The sequence below is a fragment of the Quercus lobata genome, chromosome 2, assembly GCF_001633185.2.
Source record: "Quercus lobata isolate SW786 chromosome 2, ValleyOak3.0 Primary Assembly, whole genome shotgun sequence".
Lineage (NCBI taxonomy): Eukaryota > Viridiplantae > Streptophyta > Magnoliopsida > Fagales > Fagaceae > Quercus > Quercus lobata.
The window spans coordinates 47,288,667-47,304,409 of record NC_044905.1 but is presented as its reverse complement, the minus strand read 5'-3'; the positions used below and the strand labels follow the sequence as shown (position 1 = coordinate 47,304,409).

The following is a 15,743-nucleotide window of genomic DNA, read 5'->3' as shown; positions in this document are numbered from 1 at the left end:
GAGATTCGCTATCTTGGGCCAGAAGAGAGATTAGAAGAGGGCCATGATAGAGGCTAGTCATGTCAAGGCAAGCAACAAGGCTGATGATTTAGCTATAAGGTTATTGCAAGCTTGGTCCTACATTCACTCTACTTTGAGTCTTGAGTATGGGTCCTATAGTTGGCATTTCATTGTCTCCAGGTTGAGATAGCTGAGAAGGAGGAGGCATTGGGAGTTGCTATTGCTATGATTAGCACATTGTAGGTTCTTCTTGATACAGAAAGGTAGGGTTACACCTCGAGTCCCAGTATAGGGAGGGAGTTGGTTTGTCTTCGACATTCATATGGCCGACATAGTAGGATTGCTAGAGATCTGGGCTTTGATGCCACAGGGTTGCTTCATACCCAATCCTCAGATGATTCGATTCTTTTCACCAGTTTCAAGGTGCTATGCAGAGCAATGTCAAACCATTTAGGCCATGTTTGATTTGTTCGAGTCTTTTCTATTTCTATTCATTTCTGCACATGAGCTATGTAGTTAGTATTCCACCATGTATGGAAAGGTCTGTCATAAATTGCTAGGCAATTACATACAGCCTTCCACTTTTGGGTTTTTAAAGCATAGTCTAGTTTGTAAGGCATGCTTAAAAACCGAAAGAAGGTGGAAATAGAGATATTTTTGCATATATTGATTATCAAGAGATATTTACATCTATGAGATTTGTTTTTGGATGCATAATGATGAATGCATGAAAGGCATAAAACAGGCATGTTTAATGAATATGTGCACAAATGCTTTGAAAATGCAAGATCATACAAATAAAATGGTAAATTTAAGTCTATGCATATCAATATCTTAGGTTCTAAAGGATACAACTTGTTGTAGACAGATCTTTTTCTTTCCCATTAGGGTACACCTTGTACTAGTCTAGGCCATAAAATCTCCAAACAAAACCACAGCGGGCCATGCGCATTACAAATATAGAACAACCTTTTGGGGATCTTGAGGCACCCTTATATCTTCCTCTTGGATGAGATGTCCATCCTTCTTTCTTGATCTTGATAACAAACCCGAGCAGATTCAACTGACTGATTTTTCTTTTAAAATGTGACTAGGCCAAGCTAGCTGCCTACATACCTCCATAAGGAAGGATCAGGTCATCACGTAGTTCAATTGACATTACAAATTTTGATTACCTTAATTTTTGCCTAGACCTCCCTTTCGAGTTTTCAATCTAGCGAGCTCTCTCACGCTCTTTCTTTTGCTCTCCTTTTGTGTAGACCACCCTTTCAGGTTTTTAATCTACCTTTCCTCTCTCTCTTTTTTTTTTTTTTTTTTTTTTTTTTTGGTCTAGGAGTGTAGAAAAAGAGGTTGCACTTGGAGTCTCCCTCAAGCAAAGTACTATATGACAGTATCTAAATTAGTGGGCATATTGAAATCGTGCCCATCTATGTCAACTAGAATCAAGGCTCCTCCAGAGAAGGCCTTCTTCACCATGTACGGGTCCTCGTAGGTTGGGGAAAACTTTCCTCTATGATCAGGCATGGCTTGGTTGCGCTTTTTTAAGACTAGGTCGCCTTCTTCAAAGACTTTGGTCTAACTTTCTTGTTGAATGCTTGCTTGACGCAACGTTGCTACAACTATCCATGGCACATTGCGGTCATGCACTTCTCGTCTGTCATATTCAATTGCTCATATCGGGAACAGGCCTATTTAGCTTTCGATAGCTCTATTTATGACGGGATCTTGAGAGATGGGATCTCTACCTCTGCGGGGAGGATGGCTTCCATGCCGTAGACCAAGGAATATAGGGTTACACCCATGGAAGTACGAATAGAAGTGTGATAGGCGCACAAGGCAAATGGCAAGAACTCATGCCAATCCTTATAGATATCTATCATCTTCACTAAGATCTTCTTTAAGTTCTTGTTAGTGGCTTCTACAGCACCATTCATCTGAGGACGGTAAGGAACTAAATTCCGATGTTTGATCTTGAACTGTTGGCAAAGTAGCTCGATCATTTTCCCATTATCTATAATAAGCTCTCTTGGTATGCCATAGTGGCAAATGATCTTCTATTTGAAGAATCGGGCCACCACAGCTTGGATGACACTTTTGTAGGAAGCGGCTTCCTCCTACTTGGTGAAGTAATCCATGGCCACCAAGATATACTTATGCCCATTAGAGGTTTTCGAAATCATGGGTCCGATGACATCCATTCCCCAGGCTGAAAAAGGCCATGGCACTACTAGAGAGTGCAGGCATTAGGAAGAAACATTCTTTCTATTCTAGTAGACTTGGCAATGGTGGCACGTTCTCACATGCTTAATGTAGTCGCTTTCCATAGTGATCCAATAGTAGCCGACTCTCATGATTTTTGGGGCCAATTTGGGTCAACTGGCATGGGATCCAAGCAAGCCTTCATGCATTTCTTCCATCAAATGGTTAGCCCTAGGGGCATCTATGCATTGAAGCAAAGTTGTATCGTCATTCCTCTTATACAAGACTTCCCCACTCAAGAAGAATTGGCACGCCATGCACCTAATAAACTTCCTCTCACTATCCATGGCTCTGGACAAGTATTCACAATTCTTGATGTAAGCCTTGATATCATGGTACCATGGCTTTCCATTTATCTCGACTTTGACATTCATGCATTCCTTGATGTTCACATGTAGGCTAGCACACCATTGACCTCTATGCGCAATTGTCGCATATTGTCTCCTTTTGCCAACTTAACCATGCTAGCAAGGTTTGCTAAAGCATTTACGAATTGATTGTGTGCTCGAGGCAAATAAGCAAAGGTAATGTTCTGGAACTTGGTGTCTTGGGCTTGCCACTTTCCCTTTATTTGGGAGATGATTAACAGGGAATCTCCAAAGATGCTTAGAACGTATGTGTCGAACTCTAAGGCAACTTGGAAGCCTACTATACATGCCTCATACTCTGTGACATTGGTGCAATCAAAATTCAGCTTGACTGAAACAGGGATTTGCTGGCCCTTCAAGGATACTAAGACTGCTCCCACTCCATTTCCAGTGGTATTGGCAGCTCCATCGAAATAATTTTTTCAACGCCATGGTTCCATGTTGCTTGTTTCAAGCTCTATGGCCAAAACATCTTCATTCAGGAAGAGGGATTCTGAGAACTCTGGGTCATTCAACAGCTGGTCCACTAGGTAATCGACTATGGCTTGGCCCTTGATGGTCTTTTTCCTTGTGAGGGCAGGCTTTTCAAAGATGTACTTGATGGGATCCATGAGAAAAATCAGCTGTGTGGAGAAGTAAAGCATAAACTGCGCAACTTGCATGAGGCCTATGCTGAGGCACAACATATCTTCTCAATGTCAATGTAGTTGATTTCACAATTGGTGAACTTCTTACTTAGGTAGTAAATCGCCTTCTCTTTTTTGTCGGGTTCATTTAGCTAGCCTAACATGCAACCCATGGATGTTTCTTGCACTACTAGATAAAGAATCAATAGATGTCTCGATGTCAGGGGAACCAAAATAGGAAGGTTTAACAAATATTGCTTAATTCTATCTAAGGCTGCTTGACACTCATCTATCCATTCTTTCTTTGTATCTATAAGGTTGAATTTAATCAACCATCTTGTTGGCTTTATTCCGTGCCAAATTTGCTTATAATTCAGCATTTAGAAATCTTGTATTTAGGTGGGAATCATGTAAGGGTAGTGTGTGAGAGAGTGTGAAGAAAAGCTCAAGATTGTGCACTCAGTAAGGGACTTGCGACTGGATCTCACGGCTTGCAAGTCGCCAAAGGGTGCACGCCAGTTGGAGCACTACAGGACAAAAAGTCCAGTCTGGCCATTCAGTTAGCTCACGGCTTGGACACGCAACTTAGTTAAGTCGTGAGGCCAAGTCGCCAATCCACACTGTCTGGGAAAAACTGACTCTTCGCATTCCAAACACACACCAGTATAAATACCCCTTATACCTATGAAATGTAGAGAGCTTCCAGAGAGAATTTTGAGAGAGAAACCTGAGAGAAAAACAAGATTGACTCATCCACAATCTTCATCCTTTGATTCTCCAAATTCATCTACTCTCACCCTCTCCATTGTTAAATCCTTGAGAGGTACATTAGCCGAAACCTTTTCTCATAATACCCATATCTATGAGGAGGCTATTTAGTGCTTAGGAAGCAATTAGGAAGGGACCAGTTGATATTGGTTGATGCTATAGGTTATAGCGGAATCCGGTAAGCTAAATAAGACAAAGGTTCGGCGTAATCTTGTTGGAGCAAGAAGCTTGGAGGGCTTAGATACACTGGGTAGATTAGGCTTGGAGGGTCTTCTACTGTTCATGTATTAGAACTTCATTCTTTAGTGGATTATTGACCGCTTAGAGGGCGGTGGAGAGGTTTTACACTGAGGACTTCGGTTTCCTCTTCGATAACACATCGCTATGTTATCCTTGTGTTTGCATCTCTCTTCCCTTAATCTTTGCCATTTAATTTCTGCTGTGGTTGTGATTTTATTTGGTTTAGATTGTTTTATCAATTTTGTTTTAGCTTATGATCATGTTCCGCACATATATTGTTTGATAATAAGATTGAATTGGTAATTTGTAAATTGGGGGTTTAAACGTTCAAGGTGTTTTATACACTAATTGAACATTCAATATCCTTCATTAGGAGCTTGAACAAGGGATCGCACGTGGCAGTCAACTATGCACATGTGTACTTTCCCATCTTTCTTTAGCATCAGAACAATGTTGCTAACCCAATTAGAGTAGGCTATAATGGTAAAAAAAAAAATGGCTTTCAACTACTTTTCCACTTCTTCTTTGATCTTTAGGATAGTCTTAGATTTCATCCTTTGAAGGGCTTGCCATACTATAGGGTGTCCAGGTTTAACCGAAATCCTGTGGCGACAATCTTTGTATATAGTCCTGGCTTATCTTGATAAGCCCAAGAAAAGATTTCCTTGAATTACTTCAACAGAGATATAAGCTCATCTTTCATGTTCTTGGGAAAGTTTACCGCGATCTTGACAGGTTTTCCCTTTTCTCCTACCTCAACTAGGTTTATCACCTTTGTCTCTTCTATATTGGGCCTCATCTAGGATGTTTCGAGATAAGTTTGGGACCTCTTCCATTCCTTCAACATCATGATCCAACTCTATTGTCTCATTCACATCATCCACACCCTCATTATGGGAAAGGGACAATGTACCCACTTGGGAATTAGAACAGATCCTATAGAGCGGAACATATACAGAGAAACATAAGATGATTTGCACACACATATTCATAGGAAAGCAAATAAAGAGAGATGCAAGAATTTCCTGAATAATACGCTAAATATTTCATTAATGGATTATGGGTAGGGTAAAACAAAATTCATGCCTGATAATGATAAAAGGGAAACGTTTTTTTTTTTTTTTTTTTTTTCCTCTGGGAAAACAAATTGAGGAAGATGAAAAAGGAATACAAATAAAGCAAGAAATAACATAAGCATGCAAAACAAACTAGATATGCTATTCCAACCCTCTCGAGTGATTGAGAGGCCTAATCACTCGATTATGGAATACTCCTTACTTAGCCGGTGCAACCATAAAGCAAGGCTTGATGGTCTAAAGGCTTGCTGTCTCGCCTGGCATCCCTGGTCGAATAGTAGAAGTTAGATTATCTTCGAGAGATATGATAGCTTTCATAGAGAACTCCTCGGGACAAAGCTGAATGATGCAGGCTAGATCTGATTCCTCATCTTGAAATTTCTTGAAAGTTTCTAGCATAATGACTTCGGCCGAAGCTGGAAAAATGGTTCAAATATGGGGAATGGACATCCCTTGGCTGATACACTTCCTCTTCTTTCCTCTAGAAGCTTGAAAGAGTTCTTCATAGTGGGTTCGTACCCTAAATCGAATCTTTAAATTTTATCTAAAAGTTCAATGAGAGCAAGGCTCCCACGTCCTATGGCTCCGAGGCCTTAGCCTAATTGGTACCCAAACATGAGCATCTCCTTAGCAACCATCAAAACTACTGCAGGCCATCCTGATTCAGGCTCTGAAGTATTGTGAATCATGGAAACTAGCTCGAAACTATGGAAAGATGCCTTTAGAAAAGCATTAGCATCTATGTAGGGTATGGATGTCTCTTGGAAGATAGTCATGGGCTCTCCAGACACAATGGTGATCAACTGATTTCCCGATATGAACTTGAGTCTTCGATGGAGGTAGATGTGATTACACATGTTGCATGTGACCAAGGTCTCTCTAAAAGCATGTTGTATGGAGAGTCCACCTTAATCACTTAAAAGTTGACCGTGAAGGATCTTAGGCCGATCTTAATCATTAGCTCGATCTCGCCTTGCACTTCTCAATGCATGCCATTAAAGGCTCTGATGATTATGGCACTGAACCAAATAAGAGACATATCCACCTTCAAGCACTCTAGAGTGACCATCAGGTAAACATTCAAGGTTAATCCATTGTCGATTAGCACCCTTACGAAATTCATGTCTTCACACTTGACTACGATATGCATGGCCAAGGTAAGATCTTTACCTTCTAGAGGTAACTCATCATCTAAAAAGGAGACCTGTTTGGTGGCAAACACCAATGATACCATACCCTCGAAAGAGGAATCTGTAATACGGTAGAAACATACATTTCCTTCAATAAATTCGAAAAAGCCTCATGGTGGACCTCGAAAGATAACAGCAGTGCGAAGATAGAAATCTGAGCTGGTGATTTGTTCAACTACTAAATCACACTATAATCGGCCTTCCGGATGGTTTTCTAGAATTCCTCAACTTCTTCAGTGGTGACCTTATTCTTGACTGGCTTGGCTGTACCCTTGCCAATCTCTTTCCTCCACTTTTTTAATTTCTCAGGAGTATTACATCGACCTTTCCTAGTGAGTTTGAATAGGCTAGAAGAAACATTAGAGCAAACCTTTTCCTTTCCCGTTCGAGTGGAAATCAAAGCCACATCGTACTTCCATAGGACACGATGGCTATCCTTGTAAGGAAAGGGTTTAGGCATACGAATGATGACACCCTCTTGAGTTTGCAGGTTTGGTGCCAGGGAGAACATCTTCGGACTGATGATGATTGGACTAGGTAAAGCTGCATCTAAGGCCTTCGGGTGGGGTACCTTAGAGATTCTTGAGGTAGACCTCGGTAGAACTAGAGGATCGAAACCTCAAATGGCGGGGACGACAGGGGTTCCCTTCTGGATAAATCCTAGAGATAATTCTGCGATTGCAGGTAATGCTAAGTCCAAAAGAGTAAAACCTTCGATGACTGGCATGGTTTGTCATTTCTTTGGAGCTGGCGCCCTTGAACCCACAGGTGATTCCAAAATCCCTTCAATATTGATCTAAGTTAGTGGAGCTAGCGTCCTCATTGTTGAAGGAATCTTAGGTGCGCTCACAAGTATTTGTCCCAGTCTTCTCTTGATCTTACTAACATAGCGTTATGGCTAGTTCTGGCCATTGCACTTGGAGGGCATAGGCTGGCTGCCATGTAGTCGCTCCTTAACACGACCTCTCTTTCGATCCAAACGATACCACGGTTAGCTAGACTTTGAACTTGTGCTCAAAGCACTCTACAATTGAATAAGGCATGCCTATCAGCATTGTCATAGAATGAGCATATTTTCCAGTCAAATCCTGGAGCTCCTATGTCCTTGAGAACAATGTGACTTTCCTAGGTTAGGGCTTGCAACATGGCTTTCCAAGGGAATGAAAGGGATGAGAAATCTAGAATCCTTTCTTCCATTGTGGAAATAGCATTCACATTCCCTTCCTAATGAGGAGGCAAGGGGTTGGTGATAACATTCGGCCCAGCTGCATTGTTAAACTGTATTAGCTTGTTGTTAATGAGATCTTGGACTCAATTCCTCAATTGTGCACACTCTTCAAAGGTATGACCTTTTGCTCCAAAATGGTGCTCACATTTCTTAGACGGGTCAAAACTGTGCAGGGGAGGGCCGTCTCTTGGTCTTGCAAACACTAGAGTCACTAGCTTCTTTTGCAACAAATAAGCATAGTGCTTTACCATGGGCATTAGTAGCAAAGAGAATTTCTGAGGTTCTCCTGTAGGATAGCAGGGTTGTTCCAGCCTTCCCCTTTGGTTAAATGCTCGAGGAAATGCTTAGGCTGGCTAAACCTATCCCTGATAAGGTCGAGTGGCTAGGGCTGTATTAGTAGAGGTGATACCTTGGGGCCTTTCAAGCGCTTTGTCGACCGTGTGGATGTTAGTGTCCTTCCCTTGTGGCCGTTTACCTTTTTCACCTGCTGTTCTATCATGGAGCTTAGGCTTCAAGATTAACGATTTTCTTTCTCCTAATACCTTCATCGATATGTTCCCAAATAGGAATCAAGCTAATGAAGTGAGTGACTTAGGCACTGATCATCTTCTCGTAGTAAGGAGGCTTAAGGTTGTCGATGAACCATTTGATCATCTCGTCTTCCATCATAGGAGGAAGCACTTATATGGCTAGCTCATGCCATCTCTGGGCATACTCATGAAAAGATTCCCCTATTTTCTCTTCTATCCTTTGAAGAACTATGCAATCGAGAGCTATCTCAGTATTGAAGCGATAATACTCCACGAATGCATTGGCCATCTCTCCCTAGCTGGAGGTCTTTTCCAATCTCACATACCATGTGGCTACAGGGCCAGTCAAGCTATCAAGGAAAATTTGGTAGAGCAAAGGATGATTGTCTCCATAGGGTGCCATCTTCCTACAAAACATACCTAGATGGGTGCAAGGATCTCCAATGCCATCATACTTGACAAACTTGGGTGCCATGAACTTGGGAGGCATAATGACCTAAGGGAAATTGGTCAGACTATCTAGATCGACACTTCCTCGGGCCCCAAAGCCCTCTATGATATGGATTTTCTTAGTTAGGGTCTCCATTTGACTTTTGACCTAACCATAACTAGACTTTGAGGACTTATCCTTAGAAGGATCTACTACCTGGTTATTCCTTTGTGAGGTGAATGGTGGTGTGGTTTGGCCCTGGCCGGGTCTCATTTTCAGACTAGGGCACAAAGCCCTCTATAGTAGGACTAGATGAATTTTGGTTCCCTCCTACAACCAACTGTTGCATCATGCGCATCATTTATGCCATTGGCTCTTTAGGAAAGCGATATCATGAGTGTTTTCCTTACTAGGGGAAGGACCACTAGTAGACATCTCTTTAACATGAGACCTAATGATGATAAGATCATGGTGTGTTAGTAACTTGGATTGTTTCCTTTGAGCGATCTTTTCTCTTTATGATTCTGGAAGGAAAAGAATGGGATAGGAAACAAATGGAATAAATTTAAAAATTTGACAATGTGGTAACACCAAACAAGCACGAAGTTAGTTTAGGTTCTTGCATTTTTTTTTTTTTTCAAGATGCACTTATCATTTTCTAAATATTGGCTTTGGACCCTTGATCGGGTATTTATTATAGTGATTTTCTATAGTGATGTAGATTAATGCACAAGCTCAGAAAGTAATTAGAACTTTCATATCAAGCTCGAAATTACGGGACGGACCCTTCTCTTTTAATTACATGGAAAATTAATGCTTTTACAAAGTTTGGCTTTTTACAATGCCCCTAGATCATAGGCTATAGACAATGGCTCCAACAGTGGGCCTTTTACAATACAAGGAAATTCAAATTTACAATGAAGAGCTTCATTCTTGATAGCTTGGTCTTCTCAAGGAAGAACTTGGACTCCTGGCAATGTCCTCCTTGGGGTGAAATTCTGACTACTTGCCACAAATTTTACTGTACACATTTGCATGACAAGGCCATTAGTGTATGCATGCATGCCCTTGTAGGGTTAGAAACCCTTAGGGACTAGGTATGATATAATGTGTAAACAACGGGGTTGCTGTTCCCCAGGGGTTTAATCATAGATGTTGTGGAAAAAGGATGGATAGAACCTAGAGTAGACCATGACTCTTTAATGCAAGCAAAAAAGGCAAACTAGCAAACGGAAATGGACACTTTCCCCTTGACTCATTTTGAAAACAATCCTACAAGGATGTCCTACCCTAGGCTTGGATGTTCATGTAACACCCCAAACCCATACCAAGGATTTAGATGCACAACTTGTCTTAGAAATACTTAACAATAATATAATGGAACAGAGCGTAATTAAATATCCACAAATAAACTTCAAATAATCAAAATCTTTCCTATGAAATCCATAAAACAAAAACTTTAACAATAAAGTCTCCAAATACAATCTCAAAGAGTTCCACAAATGCCAAAATTACTATCCTAAGAAAATATACTAAAACAATCCCTCAACTAACATAGCTCCAAAAGAAGTCTTCAATCTATGTCTCCAATGATCTACCACCAAAAGATATTCCACTGCTCTAATCTGAAAGGTGGAGAAAGGGGGGTGAGCTAGAAGCCCAATAAGAGACTACATAACATGAGAATGTCTTTCAAAACAAAACATTAGTATCATTAACAAAATATAGTCTTTACAAAACATTTACCATAATATTGTAATCAGTAAATAAAATAGTAACCACTTTAATTGGCCAAAATACACTAGATAGGTAGAAACAATTTAATATAGTAATAAACAATTTTTCCACTTGTAATAGCCAATAACAATAAAACAATAGTTTGATGTGAAAAACATTAAACATTAGCCAGACAAAGACATAAGCTGCTAAACACTCGGTGGGTGATTCCCATAGGGAACAATAACACTAACCTCAAAGAGGCAACACTGGCTCTAAAGAGCAAACAATAACACTGCACCACACCACAATAACACTACATCGGCCGAAGGCCAACACTTAACCCTGTGTTGGCAAAGGTTGCAGACTGTCTAACTAACTGTTTGAAAACATTCTTGACATGTACAGTTTCATAATGATATACAATAAATAATAAAATTCTGGTATATATTACGCATTTACAATGGTATAAGTTTTTGAAACTTCACTTTTGCAATAATATATATATATATATATTTACCAAAAATAATATAAATATATATGTCTTGAGAGACGTCATGTTCTAAAGTCCACTTACCTCTAGTTGTTAAACCAAGCTTCAACTCAACGGTCTGAAACAATATCAATTAGAACCTAAATAAACACAAGATGACTCAATAAGAATGGATACACTAAGGCAGCAACAAAATATAAATTTCACTCTTTAAATTCGTATCTCACTACTTATTCTGAAATTATAGCTAATCTAGTACTCAATTGCTTTATCAAGTACTCCAAAATCAATACCTAGTAAACAATTCTAATGAGCCGAATATGTAAATCTCTATATTATTAAATTCTCCCAGTACAAGTTGGCTTCCAAATGATCACATGCTTGTAGATCATATTAACCCAAAATAATGTATATCATCCATAGAAAATTCTACCCGTAGGACATAGAAGCTATAGTATGTACTGAGTGTTAGAAAGTTTATCTAACATATATATATAATATTCAAAGATCTATCCTACCCGTAAGCCATAGCAAGAACACAATAGATTCACCAATTAATTCCTACCCGTAGGACTTAGTGACCTGAAGCATGCATTGATAAAAGTTTAGAACTTGACCACAATATAGATTACAAGATTCAAAAGTCCAGCCCCACTACCATATGTAAGCTCTAGCAACTAGGTTATTTCCATGAGGGTTTGAGAGAGAGGTATACCTGACCACACGACCATACGGATGCAGGATTTGTTTCCTGTAACTTTGCCGTCTCTCTCTCTCTCTCTCTCTCTATCTTTCAGCAGGAAACCCTAACCTACTAACACGTTAAAATTATTTTCACTTGGGCTCAAATATAAAACCCACTAAAAGCTTAAATAAGCCTCCCAAGACTTCAATTCCCACTAAACTCATATTAAGGTTGTTTAGATGGGCCAGAACTCTAAAGAATTCCAATAACATTTAAACTCCTAATCCAATTAGGTTTTAGTCTCTTATCCTTGTCCTTAACTGATAAGGAGACTAAAAGTTTAATATGAATAATCCACAAAATAACTCTCACGTTACATCTTTTATTTATTTTCTTTGTAGATATCATAATATAAAATAATATCACCTTCACAATAAATTAAATAATTCATCAATTTCACTTTAGAAGCAATAAAATTAAATTTAAGTGATGTGGGTGTTACAGTTCACTAGGTCTTGGCTCTTCCTATTTCTCGCGGGTTTGACATAGTCTAGGCCAACAATATGAGACACGACTTAACTGGTAAGTTGGTCCTATTCTTTTGGGGGGGGAGGGGTCGGGGGGGCTCGATCATCTAATCCTTCCCTTCATAGAACTTCTGGGACAGAACAGATCAAAGGGGCCTTTTCAGCATAATCTTGTCCACCTATGGACCCAGGAAGATGTTGGGGTTTATGCCCTAAAATCCAATCTATTGGTATGTCATAAATAATTAAATTGTTTAATTATATGAGACTATTTGAAAATGAACTAATGAGACATTATCATAGTCCTTGAGATGCATTATATGTGATTTATGTGATTTATTCACAGAAGATATAAATCACAAGTTCCTTGTAAACTTAAAATGTAGTTCGTAGTCGATGATGAAATTGGGTGTTTCATCTGCAAAAACTATAACACAAACTAAGATGGTTTGTCTTGATCATGGAAGTGGAGACTTCTAGTTGATGTGTAAAGGTGTCTTAAGTGTTAAGACATACTGAATTGGACTGTTGTGAGATTAATTATTCTATCAACAATTGTTACTTGAATGATTAATCTCACGACTTCTAATTTAATACACTCTCAATCCTGAGAGGATAATGTTAGGATTAGTGCCCTTAAATCCTATTGTATGATGTTATGTATGATATTATGTATGACATAATATTGTGATTTATAAAGTTTTTTTTATTATTATCTAAAATAATGATAACATGAATATTTGGACATTATCATATAATCCATGAGATGCATAGTATGTGATTTATGTAATTTAGTCATAGAAGATATAAGTCAAAAGTTCTTTGTAAACTCAGAATTTTAGTTCGTAATCGGTGATGAAATTGGGCATTTCATCTGCAAAAACTATAACATATCAACTAAGATGATTTGTCTTGATCATGGAAGTAGAGACTTCTAGTTGATATGTTGATATTTTTAAGAGTAAAGATATATTGAACTGGACCTCTGTGAGATTTATTATTCTCCTAATGACTATCAAATGAATAATGGACATGATCATGAAGTGTAGGTTACTTTGATATATCAGGAGTGAGATCTAAAGTCACGATCAAAATCGTAGTATGTTGGACAGCCACATTTAGTGTTGATGGAACATATATTCTCAAGATGAAATTCATAATCTCTTAATGGAGATATAAAATATTCCCTTGAGATAAGTTTAATGGGTTCGATTATTCAGAGTGTTAGGCCTAACCACTTTAGTAACGAATTACTAAAGTATATATTTATGAAATTGAATTTTGTAAATATATGATGAATAACTTAAAGTATTAAACTTGGTACTCAAGGATTAAGATGTAGTAATCTTCAAAGTGGCAATCTACATTTATGACTTTGTATTACTAAAAATATTTTATGAAGGGGTTGTATGTACAATAAAGTCTTGGAATATAATTTATTAATAAGGGCAAGAGTACAATTATATATATAGTGGTATTAAATATAACTAATGGTAACTTTGGACTTGTCAAGAGTTGACAAAAAAACCCAAGGCCCATTGGAGCTAGTGTCTTATTTGTTCCCTTTTGGTCCCACTCCAAACCACATATTAAAGCCCAATTGGAATGGCCCAAGAGGCTAGCCCAATTAGATAATCAGTTATGAGGAGAGAAACATACAAAATTTTGTAAGTAAATGAAATGGTTTGTATTTGAGTGTTGGACACTCTCTAATTCTCCCTTGAACATAAACATATAAACTGATTGAGAGACCAAACTTCTTGGGCATCAAATGGAATTGGAGTAAAGATTAAAAGTATTCCCGAGTACTTTTAATCTTTTGTTTTGAATTCCACCGAACCAAGGTATACTCTCTTGTTCTTATATTCTGGAATTTACATAGTACATGTTATCAATTGCGAATGAAGTAAATCCGTTAATTTTCCACTACGTATGTTTTGTATGCCATACAAACATGTATTTTTCCAATAGATAGTGAACCCGATCATGAAATGTAGGTTAATTTGATATATTAGGAGTGAGGTCTAATATTAACGGTCAAAACCTCAGTATGTTGGGTAACCACGCGTAGTGTTGAAGGAATACATATTCTCAAGATGGAATCCATAATCTCTTTTTATAGAGACACAAAATATCCCCTTGAGATAAGTTTAATGGGAACTGGTAATTCAGGATGCCCATTTTAGTAAGGATTTACTAAAGTTTATATTTATTGAAATCAGATATCAATAAATATGAATAACTAAAAGTTTAAATCGAGTACTCAAGGATAAAATTGTTGTCTAGAAAGTGACAGTTCATTATGACTTTGTTCACTATGGATATTTCATGGAGGGATCAAATCAATCATTAGAGTCTTGGGATATAATTTATTAATAAGGCCTAGAGTGCAATTATATTTATGTAGTGGTAGTAAATATAATTAATGGTAACTTTGGACTTGTCAAGAGTTGACAGATAAGCGCAAGGCCCACTGGAGCTAGAGTCTTATTTGTTCCCTTTGGTCTCATCTTAAGCCACAAACTAAAGCCCAATTGGTCAGGCCCAAAAGGCTAACCCAATTAAATAATCAGTTTTTATTTAATAAAAGTTATTAAATAAAGTAACTACCAAGGTAGTTAGTATGTACGTATGATGAAAAGAAAAGAAAATAGTTTTTCTCTACAATAAGAACAACAACTTTTAAAATAAATTTTCTTTTGAGAATCAACGTACATAAAGACTGATTGAGAGACCACTCATCTTGGGCACCATTTGGAATTGGGATGTTGATCAGAGGTATTCTCAAGTCTTGGCTTTGAATTTTACTGCATCAAGGTACACTTGTTATTCTTTGTCCTATAATTCAAGGTTACATGTTATCTCTCATCAATGAAGTAGATCCCTATTTGTTGCTTCTGCTGTGTGTTTTGTATGAGATGCAAAACCAGATTTTCCAATAGAAGAGCCTCCAATTCGGCATCCAGTAACTATCTGAGGTGTATGCATCCAGCATTAGCCTTCAACGTTGAGTTCAGGTTCGACTCAATATGAGGAGTGTTGTCATGCATTTTGAAATGAAAAGGGAAAGACTTTCCAAGCACAATAAGTATATGAATAGATAAAGGTGTAGCAGAAATTAAATCTACGACCCTAGGTTCGCACATGTGAAGGAAAGTTGTAAAGTATACTTTAGGAAAGTGGGAAAGCTTGACACATATGAAAATACCTTAAAGTCAATTTTTGGAAAACCATTTGGAAAAATTGATGCGAACCTTAATCAACATGCTTTGAGACCTAACAAATAATATTGGAATAATTGCCCAAGAAAGCTAAAATTCAGATTTTGATAGAACCCTGACCCAACGTTTATAAGTGAAACACGAACCAAAAGTATAATGAAAGTTCAAATATGTGTATAAACACCCTTGAACGTTTTGACCCCCAAATACAAAATAACCAATTCAAGCTTTATGACAAACAACAAGTGTGCGGAAAATGAACATAAGCTATAAACAGAAATGGAAATCAATCTAAGCCAATTATAAATCACATCCACAGCAAAAAATAAAAGGCAAAGATAAAGGGAAGAGAGATGCAAACACAAGGACAACACACGATGTGTTAT

The 15,743-nt window shown here is 38.2% G+C and overlaps 1 long non-coding RNA gene across 1 annotated transcript; it reads right to left on the bottom strand.

The window, feature by feature from the left end:
* Window positions 1–10,109: 10,109 nt before the first annotated feature.
* LOC115974992 lies at window positions 10,110–11,826 on the bottom strand. Its single transcript, XR_004088038.1, has 3 exons — window positions 11,640–11,826; window positions 11,009–11,064; window positions 10,110–10,340 (listed from the first exon to the last, which is right to left on the bottom strand). It is a non-coding gene; the product is annotated as an uncharacterized LOC115974992 (long non-coding RNA).
* Window positions 11,827–15,743: the final 3,917 nt, after the last annotated feature.